Source organism: Crinia signifera, chromosome 11 (assembly GCF_055691185.1).
Source record: "Crinia signifera chromosome 11, ASM5569118v1, whole genome shotgun sequence".
Lineage (NCBI taxonomy): Eukaryota > Metazoa > Chordata > Amphibia > Anura > Myobatrachidae > Crinia > Crinia signifera.
In genome coordinates, this window is record NC_139227.1 from 70,593,457 (window position 1) to 70,608,051 (window position 14,595).

The 14,595-nt window shown below is 47.2% G+C and overlaps 1 long non-coding RNA gene across 1 annotated transcript in view; it reads left to right on the forward strand.

Annotated features, from left to right (window-relative positions):
- LOC146045247 (uncharacterized) overlaps positions 1 to 14,595 on the forward strand; it is a 41,555-nt gene that overhangs the window by 7,350 nt on the left and 19,610 nt on the right. The window contains exon 2 of the long non-coding RNA XR_014465393.1: positions 5,812 to 5,869. This is a non-coding gene — a long non-coding RNA (uncharacterized LOC146045247). The remainder of the gene's footprint in view (positions 1 to 5,811; positions 5,870 to 14,595) is intronic.

Consider the following 14,595-nt stretch of genomic DNA (forward strand, 5'->3'; position numbering starts at 1 on the left):
TCCCTTGCCAGATGCATGCAATCAAGTAGTAGCAGTGCCCAGCAATATTCCACTTAATAGTAATGTGTAGTAATATAGCCAGGTAGATGCCCCTGGTATGAGCAACAACAAAAGTAGTGGCAAAAATAAATGTTCTGAAAAAAACTATATTTTCCACACAGCACATTTTGCCTTTGAGGGACATTGTTGGCTTGAACTTATTCATATAGTAAGGATTTTTCTTACAGGCTTAGGAGCAGTATCAGACTGGGACATGAAGGGCCCCCCGGGGGAATACAGTGGTAGAGGCCCATGCAGGGCCATCATAACATATGGACTTATTGGGCAGCTGCCCAAGAGCCCGCATATTCATTGTAACAAATATTCCATCATGTTAATGGTTCCACCTGATACAGGCATCATGGTCACTGGGGACGCTCCATCGCCGCTGCACCGGCGCTTGGACCTGAAGCATAAAGATGTTACACTATCTAACTTAAGGTCCATACACACTAGAGATGTGCGGCGGCCACTTTTTCGGGTTTTGGTTTTGGATCTGGATCTCCCTTCGTGTTTTGGATCTGGATTGGTTTTGGCAAAACCACCCTTGTGGGTTTTGGTTTTGGATCTGGATTTTTATGAAAAAATGCTAAAAATGGCTAAAATAACAGAATTTGGGCCTGTTTTTGCCCCTAATGTATTATTAACCTCAATAACATTAGTTTCCACTCATTTCTAGTCAATTTTGATCACTTCACAGCTTACAAAATTGTTTTCATTTACTGTAGTTGGGCCAAAAGGGTATACCGAGTTAGCTGGATGACTAAGCTAAGCGACAGCAGTGGGCATCACATACATGTGGACCTTACACTTCCAACCTGGCAGAGCGGCACTGCAGGGGCAGACAGGGTGGCAGTTTAATAAACTATCCCAAAAAAAGAGAAATGCTCCAAAGAGCAAATACAAAGAGGTATCGGCCTTGTCATGACTGGTGGTAGAAGCTTCAGCACTTCTATCAGGTTGCTGATCTCCCACTATTTCCTCCTCCATCATCCTCCAAAAATGTGTTTTTATTTTATTTATTACTTTTATTTATTTTTCTTACTTTACACTGGACACAGCCCCTTGGACACTGGACACAGCCCCTGGACACTGCCCGTCACCCTGGACACAGCCCCTGGACAATGGACACAGCCTCTGGACACAGCTCCTGTACACTGGACATAGCCTTCACACTGGACACTGCCCCTGGACACTGGACACAGCCCGTCACCATGGACACAGCCCCTGGACAATGGACACAGCCCGTTACCCTGGACACAGCCCCTGGACACTGGACACAGCTCCTGTACACAGCTCCTGTATACTGGACACAACCCCTGTACACTGGACACAACCCCTGTACACAGCCCCTGTACACTGGACACAGCCCCTGTACACTGGACACAGCCCCTGTACACTGGACACAGCCCCTGTCACACTGGACACTGGATATATGTAGTCACACTGGACAATGGATATATGTCACACTGGACACTGGATATATGTCGTCACACTGGACACAGGATATATGTCATCACACTGGACACAGGATATATGTCGTCACTCTGGACACAGAATATATGTCGTCACACTGGACACAGGATATATGTCGTCACACTGGACACTGGATATATGTCGTCACACTGGACACTGGATATATGTTGTCACAATGGATATATGTCACGCTGGACACAGGATATATGTTGTGACTTGTGACACTGGACACAGGATATATTGTCGTCACACTGGCCACTGGATATATGTCGTCACACTGGACACAGGATATATGTCGTCACACTGGACACAGGATATATGTCGTCACACTGGACACAGGATATATGTCGTCACACTGGATATATGTCGTCACACTGGACAATGGATATATGTCAGGCTGGACACAGGATATATGCCGGCACACATTACATGTCACACTGGACACAGGATATATGTTGTGACTTGTGACACTGGACACAGGATATATTGTCGTCACACTGGACACTGGATAGATGTCTTCACACTGGACACAGGATATATGTCGTCACACTGGACACAGGATATGCATACCCTCCAACTGTACCGATTTAGCCGGTACAGTACCGTTTTTTAACGGTCTGTACCGGCTAAAAACAAATGTACCGATTACCGATGATTCTGGCAGCCACTCCACCAGTTTGCGGTGGCTGCGCTGGTCGGATCGGGCCCCGTGGCGGTGTAAAGATGAAATTCATGGCAGCACCCATTCCCAGTGGTGCCTTGCATCTCCCGGCAGCCAGTGCGCTTGGAGGCGCGTCATTAGGACCTGGTCCCGCAGGGCTGTCTATGTCCATGATGCGGAATAGGACGCCCGGCGCATGCGTCGTTTATATAAATCGTCTGGAAGCAAGAGGCTGTGCAATGCAGTCACAGTGCAGCAGCAGCAGCAGCAGGGACACGCCTGTGGCGGGATTCGGAGCCGCCGGATAAAGTGCAGCAGTGACAGGCTCAAATAAGCACAAATCTGGGTACACAAGTTATTTATACATTAAAAATTATTGTTAACCTTTTGTTTCCAATGCCCAGTACACATTTGAAAAGTGGGTGTGACCACGCCCCGTTTGCCCATGGCCACGCCCCGTTTGCCCGTGGCCACGCCCCTTTCCCAATGTGTACCGATTTCTGCCCTTCCAATGTTGGAGGGTATGGATATGTCGTCAGTCGTCACACAGGACAGGACACAGGATATCTCGAGACTCGTGACACTGGACAATGGATAAGATATAGGCCGTCACACTGGACACAGCCCCTTGTATTACTGCAGCCCCTGTACACAGTGTACTACTCAGCAGCACTGCTGCCCCTGCTTGTGAGCACTGCAGCACTGAGTTAGTTAGTTAAATCACAAAAAACACAGGGTTCAGGGCTAAATAAATCACAACACAGGGCTTAGGGCTAAATAAATCACAACAGGGCACGGGCCACAGGACAGCCCCTGGACAGTGGACACTGCAGCCCCTGCGTGTGAGCACTGCAGCACCTAGTTAGTTAAATCACACTACAGGGCTCAGGCCTATAAACAGTCACTGACTCTCAAGTCTACAACACAGGGCAGTGAGGGCACAGGGCAGGTCACGGAGCACAGCACAGCACGGAGCACAGCACAGGGCAGTGAGGGCACAGGTCAGGTCACGGAGCACATGGCACAGAGCACAGCACGGAGCACACGGAGCTTCCCAACCACCCTCTCCAAGATTGGAGTGAAGATGGCGGGGCGCACGTGCGTTTTTTATAAGATCCCGCTCCCACGAGAATCCGACAGCGCGATGATGACGTTCGGCCTCGTTATTGGTCCGGAATTCAGGCGGGAACTCCCGAGCCGGCTCGGATCTGACCCGGATACCCGATATTCGGATCTGTCGGATCTCGGGGATCCGGACCCGCTCATCTCTAATACACACTGGGCATTTTTGCCCAGCGTGTATGGACAGCAATGATCGTTGTCATCGCTGGGGGGAAAGCCGCGCAGTACATACAGACTGAGCGGTTTTCCCCCTGCCCTGCGCTGTCAGCAGGGGTGGACAGCTTTCCATAGCACAATGCTATGCAAAGCCATCCTCAAAGCCGCTTTGAAGTAGGAGATTGTGAGCTTAGAAAGTGCAGTACTGGTTGTATTATGTTTGTGTATTTATTTAATTTATTTATTTAAGTATATGTTTAATCGGTACTTATATGCTAGTTGGGCGCCCACTAAGCTATTTGCTTAGTTTTCCGTGGCCGCTCGCCACACTTCAGGCTCGGTGGCTCGCTGCACTCGCCACACTATATAAAAACAACTCCATGCCGACATGGATAGTGGGGGTATGAGCGTACTAACTATAGTGGGTGCCCAACTAACATATAAGTACCGTTTAATCTTTTCCTGACCTTATCTTATTTAAATGTTTGAAACAGCCTGTACTATAGACGGGTTGGGATCATTTGGTCTACAAGAAGTTGGTCGACAAGCATTGGTCGACACCATTAGGTTGACATGGGGAAAGGTCGACATGGGTGTAGGTCGACATGGCTTTAGACGCTGTCTAAATTAAGATGAACCCTTTGTTAGCATCTAAATTTTGAGGACCCTGCCGGCGTTGTACTTTTAGTGTTTGTTAGCGGTTTGCCGCGGTGTCTACTTTAGATGCCCCCTTTGTTAGCGGTGTGCCGGGCTGCTATTTCTCTGTGGAACTACAAGTGCCACAATGACCTGTCACCGTAGGGCTGCCGCAGAGTCACTATGCTGACAACGTAGTTCAAGCTGCCGCTGTGAGTAAGGCAGCCTTTGAGCTACGCTGATAACGTAGCTTCAAATTAACTACAGAAGTAAGGCAGCCGTTGGACTACACTGATAACGTAGCTTCAAACAAACTTAGCGTAGCGCTGCTGCCGGAGCTACACTGATAACGTTGGATTCAAACTTAGCGTAGAGCTGGCGCCGTGAAACTACACAAGTACCCATTTTTTTTAGCAATTCAAGAATTCCTGAACATTTTCTATTAGTTCTTGGAAAGCCTGACGGACATAATAATTGAGTGCATCCATGTGGCGGCATATACTTGATTGCTGAGCTCTGAAAATTCGTAGCCCAGCGATCAGGTCTGAATTGAGCCCATAGTTACATAGTGAAGGCCTGTTGACTTAAGTTGCCCATACACAGTGCGATTAACTCCCTGCTCTTTGTACTAGATTGCATAGCATCTAGTACAACAAGCATACAATGTGTTACAGCACTGTGGTTTTTGTACAAGATATGATGCAATCTAGTACTAAAAGCACAGGCTGCAGAGACTTTATGTGCTGTGCGATGGGATGTGCACGGGAGCGCGCATCTCATCGAACTGCCCTGTCGCACCATTTGTGGGCACCTCAACAGTAAAAGACAAAAATAACAAATACCCTTTATTTATTTATTTGAAAAAGGCACAATAACAGCAGTCAGAATGAGACATATACAGAGGAGCAGTCTCTATTATTAACTGTGTCACTGTATAATGAGACACATCCTCTTAGAACTGTTAACCTAAAGTTGAAATTGGAGAAATTAATAGCAGGAAAGGCAATTGCAGTGACATAATAACTTGTGTTATACATTATGCCTCCTATAACTTCTATTGCTGTTAAAGACGGTGATAAAGTTTCCTTTTTTTTAATGCATTCCCAATGACTCAATGTAAGCTCTCAGGAGTGTCTAGGCGCTATCAGTGCTGAACTTCCCATAGGCACATGAGACACGTGCCTAGGGGCAGCACATGTTTGGGGGAGGTGCTTGGATACTTGTGATAGTACGGTCAGCCTGAAATGTACCGGTAACTGCAAAATATCCACTGGACATTACCGTATTCTATCTTGAATAGAGTGTAAATGAACAAGATATGTAATAAATATGTATACATAATTTAAAAAGTCCGTTATACCCCTTTCAGACAGAAAACAAAATTCCCGGGTGAAGCAGTTCCACCCGGTAATTTTGTGAATAACACGGGTCCTTTTTCTGTGTGAAAGGGCACACCCGTGTCGTTGTGATTTTAATATAAGAGACTTTTTTAAGTGCGGAGGAAGTGAATATTTGGCAACATTCAATGGAAAATTAGCACCGATCTGGTAGCTGCTCCAATGACAGAGATCAACAGCTGACATCCATATGTAGCAAATATCCCTGAGGAAGATTATCTAGCTGTTTTCATTACATGGACAGAAATTAATACATAAAAAGTCACTGTAGCAGCAAGATTCTGGAATTGTCTTTACAAGCCAATTTCTGTATTTCCCCTACAGCCTTTCCACATATGGATCAAGACTGAAGAAACAAGAAGTCACAGGCCGTGTTTTTCAGGTAATGAGAGTGTACTTGGCACAGATCTTCCTGTTTAACCAAATCACACCGTGCTAAATGACTCACAGAACCTGTACACTTAAAATAGTCTCACTGCTGAAAATTTACCAAAAATTATACAGAAATGTAGGGTATAATTTGTGGGGAAACACTTTTTGCTATTAATACTGGTCTCTTGGTTATTGGGCAACATACTTGCCTACTTTTGAAAACTAGTTTCAGAGAGATTATAGTTTTGCGTGGTGCCCCATTGAGGGGGCATGTCATGCTCCACCTAAAAGGCGTGTCTAGTTCCATAAATGGACCAGCGCCAGAGTCAGTGTGGGCCCAGGGGTCAGTGCCTCCTGTCTTAGGGGGACCTCTGGCCAAAGTGATATTTATTTTCTTCTCACTCAGCACTATATAGAGGATAATAAATGTTATGCCTTTGCAATAAACTCCAAATGCAATAAAACCGTACTTATCTATTTGTGAAAAAACATGTCAGGGAGATTGTGAATGTGGCAACTATAAGCAGAGTAGACGTGTCCGGTTACATCTGAGAGGCGCATCATTAAGGCCCATACACACCCTAGTGATTTTGGCCTAATTCCAAGCGATCTGACTAGATCACTTAGAAATTAAGCATGGATCGCTCTGTGTGTATACCCCAGGGCAGCAGTCATGCGCAGTCCTCCGCGAGGCTATAGCCTGACTAGATCATGACTGCATGCAGTCAAAATCGAGTCAAATCACCAGTGTTCTCACTGCTAGCTTAGTAGACCTCCTTATCTTTGTAACACAATACAATTTTGGGGTATATCCAGAGCGCTGTCTGTAGATGATTCTCCTTCTTCTCTCCCAGGAGTCCTAATGTACATGTGCGCCATTGGCAAGTTAATGTGCAACATGCCAATACCTCTTCATGAAGAAAGAAAGAAGCCCTCATGGCTTCTCTGATCCGCTACTGCTCCTGAAGAGCACCAGCCACCTCGCCTCGGTACTATCTGTGCCTTCACCTTCCCTGCCCCCCAAACGGCCACAGCATGTCAATCATGCTGCAGCTTAGTGAGCAGTGTGACCAGCATCATACACGGCATAACAGATGTTCCCGGCTGTGCCTGTCCGCTGCGCGTGGCCCCAGCGTGCTCTCTCTCCACCCCTGCGCCTCCCACATAGATGTGGCGAGTGCGCAGTGCTAATTAGTGTGCACATTCCGGCTACCATTGCCCTAGCTCCCCCAGTCCCCTCTGGGCATTGATAGTACAACTGCGTCATGGCCGCATTGGTCTTTGCTGCTACCAGTGAAGAGGAGCCACCCAGTGCCCAGAGAAGGCCAGGCCCAGGAAAGAAATCACAACAGTCTGAGGGACCCCATCATCAGCTCAGTGATGGTAAGAGACCCCAAACATATGTCAACTACATGTTTGGTAAGGTGATAAATGTATCCACTCCAAAGACACAGACTGTGACAGCACATTGGAATTTCATACATGGAAATGCTAAATTAGTAAAGGATGGCCTCATGCAGACCGTATCCACACTCTGCTCCCTGTGTCCCCTGCTTTGCTTCCTGTGTCCCCACTCTCCCCCATGTGGCTCCCCTCTCTCCTCTGTGGCCCCACTGTGTCACCTACTCTCCCCTCTGTGGTCTCACTGTCCTCCCTGTGCCCCCACTCTCCTCCCTGTGCACTCACTCTCCCCACTGTGTACCCTACTCACCCCTCTGTGCCTGATACGCCCCTATTTCCCATGACCACGCCCCTTATCCCATGTGGCCATGCCCGCTTTCCGTAGTGCACCTTCGGCGTGCACGTTAACAGTAACACTAAGAATTTTGGGGAGAGAATGAATCAGGGATATTCTCTCTTTCTCTCTCTCTTTGTGCCTTATTCTAGTTCACTCTTTCTGACAAAATCCTTCTCAGATGGACAAAACCATGTGCACTGCAGGTGGGGCAGATGTTACTTGTTACTCCCCCTCTCTCTGTGAACCCCCCTCTTTCTCTCTGCGTTCCCCTGTCTCTGCCTGCCCCTCTCATTCTGCGTTCCCCCTCTCTCTCTCTCTCACTCTCTCTGCGTTACCTCTCCCTGTGTTTTCTCTCTCTCTGCATTCCCTCTCTATCTCTCTGCATTCCCTATCCCTCTGCCTTTCCTCTCTCCCTCTCTCTGTGTTCCCCCTCCCTCTCTTTCTCTCTCTGCGTTCCCTCTTTCTCTCTCTCTCTCTCCCTGCCTGTCTGTGATCCCTGTCTCTCTCTCTCTCTGATTCCTCTCTCTCTCTGCGATCCCTGTCTCTCTCTATCTCTCTCTCTTTGTGATTCCTTTCTCTCTCTTTGATTCCCCCTCTCTCTCTCTCTCTCTCTCTCTCTCTGTGATTCCCCTCTCTCTCTCTCTCTCTCTCATTCCCCTCTCTCTCTCTCTCTCTCTCTGTGATTCCCCCCTCTTTCTCTCACACCTGCACCTGTTTCACCTCTCTCATGCCCAACCCTGGCCCCTATTCCTCCTCTCACACATCTCAGTATCCCTCCTCTCACTCTTATCCCCCTATCCCTCCTCTAATTCTTCTACCCCTATCCCTTCTCTCACTCTTCTCCCCCTATCCCTCCTCTCACTCTTCTCCCCCTATCCCTCCTCTCACTCTTCTACCCCTATCCCTCTGCTCACTCTTCTCCCCCTATCCCTCCTTTCACTCTTCTCCCCTATCCCTCCTCTCATTCTTCTCCCCCTATCCCTCCGCTCACTCTTCTCCCCCTATCCCTCCGCTCACTCTTCTCCCCCTACCCCTCCTCTCACTCTCCTCCCCCTATCCCTCCTCTAATTCTTCTACCCCTATCCCTCCTCTTACTCTACTCCCCCTATCCCTCATTTCACTCTTCTCCCCCTATCTCTCTTCTAAGTCTTCTCCCCCTATCCCTCCTCTCACTCTTCTCCCCCTATCCCTCTTCTCCCCCTATCGCTCTTCTAAGTCATCTCTCCCTATCCCTCTTCTCACTCTTCTCCCCCTATCCCTCCTCTTCCCCTATCCCTCACCTCACTTTTCTCCCCCTATCTCTCTTCTTAGTCATCTGCCCCTATCTTCTCACTCTTCTCCACCTATCCCTCCGCTCACTCTTCTCCCCCTATCCCTCCTCTCACTCTTCTCCCCCTATCCCTCCTCTCACTCTTCTTCCCCTATCCCTCCTCTCACTCTTCTTCCCCTATCCCTCCTCTCACTCTTCTTCCCCTATCCCTCCTCTCACTCTTCTCCCCCTATCCTCCTTCTCTGTTTTCTCCCCCTATCCTTCCTCTCACTCTTCTCCCCCTATCCCTCTTCTCAGTTTTCTCCCCCTATCCCTCCTCTCAGCATTCTCCCCCTATCCCTCCTCTCAGCATTCTCCCCCTATCCCTCCTCTCAGCATTCTCCCCCTATCCCTCCTCTCAGCATTCTCCCCCTATCCATTCTCTCACTTTTCTCCCCCATGTGAGCCTGTGTGCTTTAAATGGTAGGGGCATTTTTTAGGCCCAACCCAGCCCTATAGTGTGTGGTACAAGGCAGGAGGTGGCTACCTTCCTTCCTTCCCCCGTACACAGCTCTCAAATTTTGTCGATGTTTGCGCTCACGCATGCCTACTACAATACGTGCGCATGCAAAGTCGAACGATAATCATCTGCCTTGGGAAATCGCAGGGCTGTGAACAGGTCTGAATAACCCCAATGGGCGTGATGTATGCGAGTTTCATGAAATAAACACCTTATTCAGCCATTATATGCAAAACCTGTGTTTGCCTAATCCATTCATGTATGTACCTACTGTAACTGCAGATCAGAAAACTGATACCCATTAATACATTGTGCACAAGCAGTAATAATCGCTTAATTTGTCTAAACAAACACAGTATATTTGTTTACAAGAGCAAATGACCACAGTGATTTACACAGCACATAACACAACACAAAGAGAGTGCAGTGTGTGCATACAGCAATTCATCATTAAATGGCCAATGATGTTTGACATTCCTATGAATGTACTGCAGTAAAGCAGGTTCCCACATAGGGAAGCCAATCCCGGGGCATTTTTTCAATCCCGGGATTCGGGATTGAAAAATGCTCAATCCCGGGATTCCCGGGATCCCGGGATTGGCTTTCCTAATAAAAAAATGCCCTGGCCGCCCCGCATTTACTTACATTTGCAGGGGCGGCCGGGTTGATGGGTGGGAGCCGGGATGCCGGGTGGGCAGCTTCATCCGGCCGGCGGCAGGGTGGGAGCCGGGATACCGGGTGGGCAGCTTCCTACTTCGGGAGCCGGGTTGCTGGGTCGGCTGGCTGGCTGGGCGGGCGACTTCATAATGCGGAGTTGCTTGCTTGCTGGGTGGGCTGGCTAGGTGGACGGGCGGCTTCATCTCTGCCTGCCTGCCTGCGCAGCGTGACCTCTCGTCACGCTGAGAGGTCACGCTGCGCAGGGTTGCTCTGCCGGGTATGGGAGTATCCGGGCAGCGGCTGAGCGAGTGCTCAGACGCTGCCCGGCATTAGACTGCGCATGCGCAGTCTAATCCCGAAAATCCCGGGATTGGAAACTCCAATCCCGGGATTGAAATCCCGGCGTTTTGGGGGCCAAATCCCGGGATCCCGCCGATCCCGATCCCGGGATTGGCCACCCTATTCCCACAGAAATAAACTTTTGAAAGTAAACTACTAATAACCAGTAAGGATCGAATGATTTTTACACATGCAAAAAGAAAATATATTTTAACCATTATTGACTTGTAAGTAAAAAACAGTTGAGCAGAGGAGAACAATTAAAAAGGCAGATTATGGGGACTACGTCTTTGAGATAAAGTGGATGGACATACCACCAGTACAAACCAACCAGCTCCTAATGGTCATATTTCAAAAAAAGCCTGTAACGTGGCAGTTAGGAGCTCATTGGTTGGTGCTTTACCTCCATCTGCTTTATTATGCTAACAACGCTATTTCAGTCTATTGCGTTTCATACTGTGTGTGAAAAAATCTTATTTTAAACCTGCTACTCCACGCTCGTCCAAGTCTACAACCAAACTTCCCTTTGATAATGGATATTTTTTTTTTACAAAGCCTTTTTCTAAGCAAAGCGGCAGATTGTAGTATATTAGATGTTAGTAAGTGGCACAGTTCCAATCCTTATTTATAGTAAGCACTATATTATATGGCAGGTTGGTTAGTATGGCACAGATAAGGAAGCTTACTCCTGATTTTTCTGAGGATGCTGTTGAGAGCACAAGGCCGGGAAATGCGTAAAGAATTCCCAAAGTATCATTTGTACTGACCGGAGTACCTACTGTGAATGCACCTATCTGCAGAGATCAGAACTCAGTTCAGCAGGCACTAGCTATTAGTTAATTGTGTGTGACAGTGGCCTATTCCCTTTGTATTAACTGGTGTACAGATAGTAGAGTTGTGGAAATGTTTGTTAGAGAAGTGTCATGTTTTATTTATGATTTCTATAAGAATGTGAGACAAATGTATCAGAGCTGTGAATGATTGCAGACTAGCGAACAGGTAAACGCTGCCTGCTGCCCGGCCGAATGACCCCCGCCCGGCGAATCCAAGCATTTCCAATTAAAGGGATGTGTATACTTACAAATACCCTCACATGCGGCTGTTTTTTTTCCCCCATGTGCAGATAACAGTCAGTTTTGACTGACATTTATCTTGCCCGGAGATGGATGAATTTGGGGCGGGCACTAGCATCATGTGAAGTCAGGCACCTGCCCCGAGAAGGCATGGACACGCCCATAAAAGGCTGGGTGTTCCCCTGTGACAGCACCCTTTCCTCCCCTCACTGACCGAATGCCTCTGTGATTATGATACTCACCGAAGGTGTTTGTACAGCATACTTGCCTACCCTCCCGGAATGGCCGGGAGGGTCCCGCAAATCGGGTCCCCCTCCCGGTCCCCCGGGAAGGGGGGCAAGTCTCCCGCATATACCTACAGCCCCGGCTCCCCCTCTCCCCGCGGTCTAAAAACTATGACTTTCGCGGGTCCGCGGGGCGGGGCTAAATGACGCAATTCGCGGCATTTCGCAGCATTTTTAGCCCTTCCCCCCAACCACGGACCCGCAAATTGAGGCTTCAGCCCGTCATGGGCTTGATGACATCACCCGTGCCCCGCCCCCAAAACGAAGCCTCTACCCGCCCCCTTTCACTCCTTTTCGGGCTTCTCCCAGAAAGGAGTATGCCAAAGTCGGCAAGTATGTTGTACAAGTATGTTGGAACATGCGCATTTTCATGTATGTGCAGACCCCCACCATCGGCCAGGGGACCCAATTCGTTCCGCTCTGAACGGGACTGAATCGCCCCCAAAGTACCAACCAACCACCACCTGCCGTATTACAGACTGTGGGCCAGATGTATTAATCTTTAACAAGTGATAAAGTGGAGGATGATTAAGAGTGATAAAGAACCAGCCAATCAGCTCGTAACTGCCATGTTACAGCCTGTGTTTGGAAATGAAAGTTAGGAGCCGAGCAGCGGGCCTTTATCACTCTTTATTATCCTCAAGTTTATCTCTATTTAAGGCTTAATACAGTCTGTAATATAGCAGGCGGTGGTTGGTTGGTAGTTTATCTCTCTCCACTTCATCTATTTATTTATTTTATTTATTTACAGTTTGTTATGTAGCTCAGCAGATTTACAAATGTATACAGAGATAAAACAAACTGGGTAACAACAGACAGACTTGGAGGTACAGTAGGAGAGCCCTGCTGCAAGGTTACTATCTATAGGGACATAGGAGGGAAACACAAGGGCAGGCACCAGTAATTGCATAGCTTGAAGGTCCAGAAGGGAAGCTATATAATACATAAGTGCCTCAGAGGGTTATGCGTGTGGAACTTAAATATGACAGACTTGCCTGAAGAGGAGAGTTTTCAGGGACCACTTGATACATATTCCCCTGAATTATTTATGGCAGTGTCTACACTCAGTTGTGAGACTTTATAGTATAATACTACACAGTGCTGGACAGAAAACAAACGTTGGATTGGCCATATTTTGTTTATTATATCAAATTTCAAAAAGCAAATTACAACAGTGTCTGGTATATGACCATACCAGACACTGTCACCAAAATCCACATGTGTAAAGGTGTTACATGTACACATATATATTTCCAATTCTTTGAAATAAAAGTATTATTTGTGACAGGGATTTGTTTTTACCCTTATTATTTAATTATGATGGGGACTATTCACCATCGTGGAACGGATTGTGAGTTGTGGTCGTGGACACCTAATAGAGCAACTCACCATTACCCTACTCTACTCTGAAAGCAGCGATTCCATGATCAGAAGTAGCAGTGACACTTACCAGTGCTCTTCCAGACGACTGCACATGTGCACCGCCACTGGGGCACTGAGTGCAGACACAGCTACTAGTCAGACACAGTCCAGGATCTAAGTACAGATACAGATTTAAGTACATTCTGCTAATGTTTTAAAGGAACACACAAAGGAAGAACAATAGCAATGCATCATAATGGTCAGAGGCCAAGGTCCAGTCTAGGATCAATGCACACATATCTAGCATGTTTCATTTTGAAGAAGGCAAAGCAAATATCCAGGATCAAATATCAAAGAGTCTAGTGAAGGAAGAGGTCAAAAATCCAGCCCAAAACTCGAAACAAACCAGTTACAAGTTCACAAAGTGAAGCTTATTTAGTAGAACCAATCACCTGGCAAGGGCTGCCAAGTGAAGATCCCTTTTATGGAATGCACCCAGCCTGCCCTGCCAGCATTGTATTTCAGCCACCAGAGTGGAATGTCACACAGGAATGCACCCTGGAAACACAATGCCGGCCCAGACAGAAGGAGCGCAGGTGCCAACTCTAAGGACAGCACCCAGCTCACGGTGAGCAAGCTGTCAATATGTGACACCAAAAAATTCCATAAACTTTTGAAACGTCCTACTCCTAAGTACTACTATTATCAGCTGAAGGGTCTACAGTTCAATAAAAGTCTTCTAAGATAGGATTAACCACATTGGGGGCTCTATGTAAAATTACTATCAAACAAGAGGTTGAGGACCAGATGTATCAAGCTTCAAAAAGTGATAAAATGAAGAGTGATAACAGCCAGCCAATCAGCTCCTACCTGCCATGTCACATTTGAAAAATGTCAGGTAGGAGCTGATTGGTTTTTTGAAGCTTGATACATCTGACCCTTAGAGAGTTAGGGCGAGATGTACTAAGCCTCAATAAAATGGAGAGTGATAAACCTCCAATCAACTCCTACCTGTCATTTTTCAAACACAGCATGTGGCATGGCAGTTATGAGCTGTTTGGCTGGTTGTTTAACACTTTAAATTGTATCACTTTTCAAGCTTAGTACATCTGGCCCTTAATGTCTCCTACCATTCGACTGCATGACAGTTTTTTCTGTCATCAGTTCGTATGCTGAACTGCAATCAATGGGGGTTATTCTAGTTCATTCTTTCTGACAAAATCCTTCTTAGATGGACAAAACCATGTACACTGCAGGTGGGGCAGATGTAACTTGTGCAGAGAGAATTAGATTTGGGTGGGGTTTTTCTTCAAAGTGAGATCTATATTGCAGTGTAAAATAAAGCAGTCCATATTTTCCCTGCACAGAAACAAAATAACTCACCTAAATCTAATTCTATCTGCACATGTTACATCTGCCCCCCTGCAGTGCACATGGTTTTGTCCATCTAAGAAGGATTTTGTCAGAAAGAATGAACTAGAATAAACCCCAATGTCCTGTCTTGTATCAGAAAT